Source organism: Saimiri boliviensis, chromosome 10, assembly GCF_048565385.1.
Source record: "Saimiri boliviensis isolate mSaiBol1 chromosome 10, mSaiBol1.pri, whole genome shotgun sequence".
NCBI classification, from domain to species: Eukaryota; Metazoa; Chordata; class Mammalia; order Primates; family Cebidae; genus Saimiri; species Saimiri boliviensis.
The window spans coordinates 70,628,038-70,634,180 of NC_133458.1; the positions used below are offsets into that span (position 1 = coordinate 70,628,038).

The window sequence follows — 6,143 nt, forward strand, 5'->3', positions numbered from 1 at the left end:
GGTCATCTTAATAAATTTTAGAACAATAAATTTTACAGATGTGAGAAGACAAAGGAAAAGGAATTTGAGTTTCAAGGGCAGCAAATTATGGGAAGGTAAATACATGGGGAAATGAATGAAAGATAAGGGCTAATTAATAAGATTTGTTACATAGATTCCTCTGGTGCAGTCTCCAGACTGATAAGGGTCTAGAGCTGTCTCCAGTAATTATCTCTGTCCTTCCTGGTGGAGAGGAGAGGGAGGCACCTTTGCAAATTTATGTTCTGTTTTAATCAAATGAGGAAGAGTTTTTCTTATGTCTCTTTCTTCTTGTCTTCAGCTCAAAATAATCAACATACCAAAATGACATATTTTTGGGTGCATATTCTACGTCTCTTTACTTCCATTTCTCTTGGTAATAACCCTTGTTGCTGCTTGTAAGATTGGCTTTGAAAGTAATGGGGCTGAGGATGTTTGCGACTGAAAATTACTGACTGTTCAGTGCTGTAGTCAGAAAAAGGATCATTGACTTAAATAAAGCTTGTATCAAAATATATTCTTTATAAGAAGACTTGTAATATTAATAGCCTTTCTCTCAAGGTATACTAGAAAGCATGCAGTGAGAGTTTACTGTATGTCAGGTACATGGCATTTATTACCTTATGAAATCCTCTTAACAGTCCTATAAATTAAATGCTGTTATTTTTCTCATTTTAGCAATGTAGAAACTGAGTTACAAAGAAGGTAAATTAACTTGCCCAAAGTCAATTACTAGTTAGTAAGGAAGTCAGAATTGCAATTTCCACAATCTGACTTGAGAGTCCATGTTCTTACCCGTGTTTTATTGTGTCCTATCTAGTAGAATTAGATCAATAAACCCTCTTAAGACTCTATGAGCCTTGTTCTCAGTCTTTTCTGGAAAAAAAAAATGAATTACCAAATGTTAAATATAAAAAACATTTATCAGTATTTATTCTAAAAATCTTAGAGAAAACTTTAAAATTTTTAAAAATTAAGCTCATATCTTCTCTCCTTTGTAATGAACCAAAAGCATTACTGGGTATCTTTAATGGAAAACTAGGCAGTTGTCTAAGCACATTATTACTATCATCTGATCTATAGGTTCGCTGTATTTTTTCTTTTCTTTATTTTATAATTCTTGTAAGTTGTAAATAACTGATGGCAATGCAAGCAATTACTCTCCAGAATCATGCACATGAATTTTGTCTTAGGGAAATTAAAGGGATTTCTACTTCCCATGGAGTAAGAGAATTTTACCAATTTGTAAATCAATTCCAGCATACTTACTGCTTATATATGTGTATATTCCTTAACACTCCTTTGAATCAGTTGTAACATTTATGGGTCCCTCATTAGTTAATGAGTTAAATAAAATCATTGACAGGTGTCCATTTTGTATTTGTATGTCAATCACAATTAAATCCTATTTTAAGCTTCCAATCTTACTTTTCTTTTTTTATTATAAGCAGTATCCATATTCTATACATCCTACCTTAAATGTATTTTAAACTCATCTTTTCTGTTCCTTTTGCCTTATCTTGTCCCCCATTATCTTATCAAGACTACAGCAACAATCTAACTGGTACGTAAGTGATGAATAATTCACGAACTCCCAGGTTTAGGATCAGGATTATAACAGTTATTGTCAATAATGGGAACAGCTGAATTTAAAATACAAGATACCGGGGCTCTAAGAAGTTTACTTTCCTAAAAATGTTTCTAAAATACAGTTTCATTGTATTTCTCTTAAACAATCTTTATCTTTCTCTGATAAAGCATGTTAGTACAATATGCAGATTCCTTACTTCAACAATAATATCATTGCTTTTCCACCTAAAATTCAATAGGCTTTGCAGTGGCTTGAAGCCTAGTAATATCTCCTTCGTTTCTTTAGGCATTGATGGATGACGTCATTTGTACATTACTTGAAGTATAAACTATTGGAATATTTAAATTAACAGTAGTCAACTAAGCTGTTTTTTAAAAAATTGTAAGCTTAATAATAGAATTAGATTTGATTGGTTGTAGCAGGGGGTAGAGAGGGTAGCATTAGCGACATTAACTTCAAGCATTATCCTTGCTCAAAGTTGCTTTGTTGTTGTTTTGCAAACATTTCTTCCAGTAATTACTAAATTTAATGTCTATGTATATTCTTGTGGTATCATAAAAATAGCATAAACTTTAGTTCAAAATTCTTAAGCATGACATGAACACATTAATTTAAGAGTGAAAATATGCCTTGTGTAAACTCTTGGACCTCAGAATGATACCTCAATCCACTGTTTGGAATCTAGAGGTCACATGAAGGGGCAGGTAGATAAATGTGAGGTTTCCAGAGTACATTCTGAAGCTGGAGGGATGCTCAGCAATTACCCAAGAAATATTGAAAATATCCTCAAACAACCTTGTTTCCTCAAGTTTCTTTGAGTATAAACACAAATTATTAAAAACAATACTCTTGGAAAGGCTCAGAAGCCATGAGGTAATTGCCTAAATGTCATAAAAAATAGGAAGATTAAACATTCTTGAAAGCCTCAGACATACTGAATTTGTCATTAGCAAAACATTTGAATTCATGAGGACCAAAGGGAAGAAAAAGAAAGGGAGGCTATCCTGTCACTACTTAAGTTGAAATTACAAAGTCTATATTATGTTTCCATTTTCCACTGCCAAATTACAATAACGTAAACAGTGTTAAGAATGTCAGTTTGATCTGCATTATAAAATGAATAAGACATAAAAATACTCCTTTGGAACAAAACTTTTTAAATTCAGATTTTTCTGAAGCAGCTTCAATATTTTAAAAATGATATTTTGCCACAGATATGAACCTTATGAATGCCTAAACACAATTAGAATTTATATATCTATTATAAAATGTCCTCATTTTATTGATAATTATTTTACTACTAAAATTATTGGGGTTTTTCCTTAAATAACATAAATCCTATTGTTAGCTTTCATTAAGAAAATTATCCAGCACATGGTGATAGGGCAATAAAGTAAAAAGAAAATTATCCATAAACATTACATAATTACAGCACCCAAAACTTCCCAGTCTGTTTGATTTATAAAGTCTCCTTTAAGTTTTAAAAAATCATTTTGCCTATTTTCTATGGTAGATAATAAGAAACTGAATTTAAGCAAAATATTTTATTTTACATTAGCATATTAATAAAAATACAAATAACATTTACCTAAAATAATTTTAAATGTTAATATATGATCATTTTTATATATATAACATTTACATATATACTATATTTATATAGTATATATGTAAATATAACATTTACATATATACTATATTTATATAGTATATATGTAAATATAACATTTACATATATACTATATTTATATAGTATATATGTAAATATAACATTTACATATATACTATATTTATATAGTATATATGTAAATACTGTAACAGAAATACATATTTATATAAGTATCCTATATATAATTTTATGTAAATATAAATATGTAAATATATTTACATATGCATATATTTACATATGTATATATTTATTTATATATTTATATTACAATATAATTTATATGAAATATATTACATATACATTTATTTTATATTTATATTATAAATATATACATTTACTTATATACGCATATTTTGAGATATAAAATATGTCTACATAAGTATACAAAATAAAATATTTTATAACAATATAAATTTAGGCTTCTCTCTAGTCAGAAAAAAATGCTGCTTGATTTTCTTTAAATTATGTAAGATAAAGACTATTTTGTCAAAAATAATATTTAAAATGAAATATGTTTTATTTGGGGACTGAATGCATGTTAAAAATACATATTAACGTAACCAAATGTTATGCATCAAAAAGACCAAAACACCTTTCATAACGATGCAAGTTTAGCATATGCTTTAAAAACTTAATTGGTTTGTATTTTTAGGCTATTTTGAAGATCTTCCCATAAGTAAAACATTTCTTAGGAGTACAGTGCTTCTTTCTCAATATATGGATGATGTATTATGTTTTTTCATTGTAACACAAGCTTTTCAAGTTTTTTCCTTGAATAACTATTTAAGAGTATAGCTTCTGGATCTGGTGAATACCAGTTTTTGTATTATAATTATGAACAAAGCAGAACTGACTGGATAACACTATGACCAAATGGATGAGATTGATTTATTCCAATAACACAATACCAAAGGGGAGTAAACTTTTCCACTGGGGTACGATACATAACCATTTCATAAGAATTTCGTCAATGTTTTTCCTTGGATTAAAATCATACTATGGACAATGAAATCCTTAAGAAATCTCTTGAACCTGTTAACCTATTTTGCAAAATGTACAATTTCAGAAATTTTTATATGAATAACATTTTATCTGTAAAAAAACTATGCTTTTATTTTGACAATTCCTCAGAAATATTTAAGAATTCAGAAACAAAGGTATACCAAAGCAATCTAAAATACTTTTAGCATCTCTCTTTTTATGTAGCAGATATAGAAATCACCGTGATTTCTGTATTTTCCAGGGGGGGCATCCCTGGTCAATCTAAAAGATAATAGTAATTTTAGAAAACATCTTAGAGTTTGCTTCAGCAGCAAGTATACTAAAATTAAAACAATTTAGAGAAGATTAGCATGACCCCTGCACAAGTATGACCCACAAATTAAGAAATAATCATTAAATAGTTATTTAAGAAGTAACCATTTCTTAAAATTTTTTAAAGAAATGATTGTCTATTTCAATTGGATAACCACATGCAGAAGAATAATGTTGGACCTTTACATTATACTGTATATAAACATTAACTTAAAGGGAATCAAAGCTCCAAACAGAAAATCTAAAACTATAAAACTTTTAAAGGAAAACATAGGAGGAGAGATTTATGACATCAGACTTGGCAATGACTTCTTGGATATGACATCAAAAGCACAGGCAACAAAAAAAAGTAGTTTAGACCACATCGAAATGGAAAACTTTTGTGAAGTAAGCTAAGTAAAATAAGACTAGTCACAAAACGACAAATACAGTATGATTCCATATGTAAGCTATCTAGAATAACAAATGTACAAAACAGCAAGTAGAATGGTGGATGCCAGGGGCTGTTGGGAGAGGTGAGTGGGAGCTGTTGTTTAATGAGTATGGAGTTTCAGTTCAGAAAGATGAAAAAGTTCTGAAGAGGGATGGTATTGACAGGTGCACAAAAATGCGAATGTACTTAATGCCACAGAACTGCACACTTAAAAATGGTTAAAGTGGCAAATTTTATGTTTTGTATATTTTACCACAATAAAAAAATGAAAAAGAAAATCTGTTATTTTTTTTTGTTGTTGTTGTTCTGTGTTTAGAATCTGATCTTGAAGAAACTGAGTTATCAGAAAAGATCTGGTCGTTTGATTGATACAGTATTACAGTTGCCTGTGAGCAATGACTGATTATAGCTTGATTATACATAAATTAAAGTGATAACAATATTGTATAATAGACATAGATGAAAGTAACTCAATTATAAGGAACTTTGGGTTTCATGAAGTGATGAACTTAAAAAAAAACTGATAACAAAATAAAGTCACCACAAATTTCAGGAACTTATTTTGGTGACATATAGAATTTCTGCTAACTCCGTAGATTACACAGAAGATAAAAAAAATCTTATTCCCTTTGTTAAAAGTATACTAAATATTTCAAGATCAATTTATATTTTAACAGGGAGAAAATAAAATTCCCAGATTGCTTTAATTTAGTTTTTTGCAGTGAAGGGTATTAAAATATCTTTATAAACAAATCCATTAAAATTAAGGAAGCTTTTACCAAATTTTAACATATTTGATCTTTTTTCCTGGACTAAGATATTATAAAGTATGGCAAATAAAATCCGTTTTTCTTAAACCTTAAATAACTTGCTATATACACTCAAATTTTATCCCTTACTATATTTCTTTAATATTCTGGAATAAATTGATACACTATTCTTTTTTTACTTGAAAACCATACCAAACTGCCCTCTGGTTGTCAAGGGTTTTTTTGTCTTTCTCTATTTGTATGATTTTATTTTTTCTTAATTTGTTAAATTTTTTTTATACTTTATGTTCCAGTATACATGTGCAGAACACGCAGGTTACATAGGTATATGTGTGCCATGATGGTTTG

At 28.8% G+C, this 6,143-nt stretch overlaps 1 non-coding gene across 1 annotated transcript; it reads left to right on the plus strand.

Moving 5' to 3' along the window:
- The first annotated feature begins 4,579 nt into the window (after positions 1 to 4,579).
- Positions 4,580 to 4,683, plus strand: LOC120365442 (U6 spliceosomal RNA). The gene has a single exon (XR_005580383.1). It is a non-coding gene; the product is annotated as a U6 spliceosomal RNA (small nuclear RNA).
- Positions 4,684 to 6,143: the final 1,460 nt, after the last annotated feature.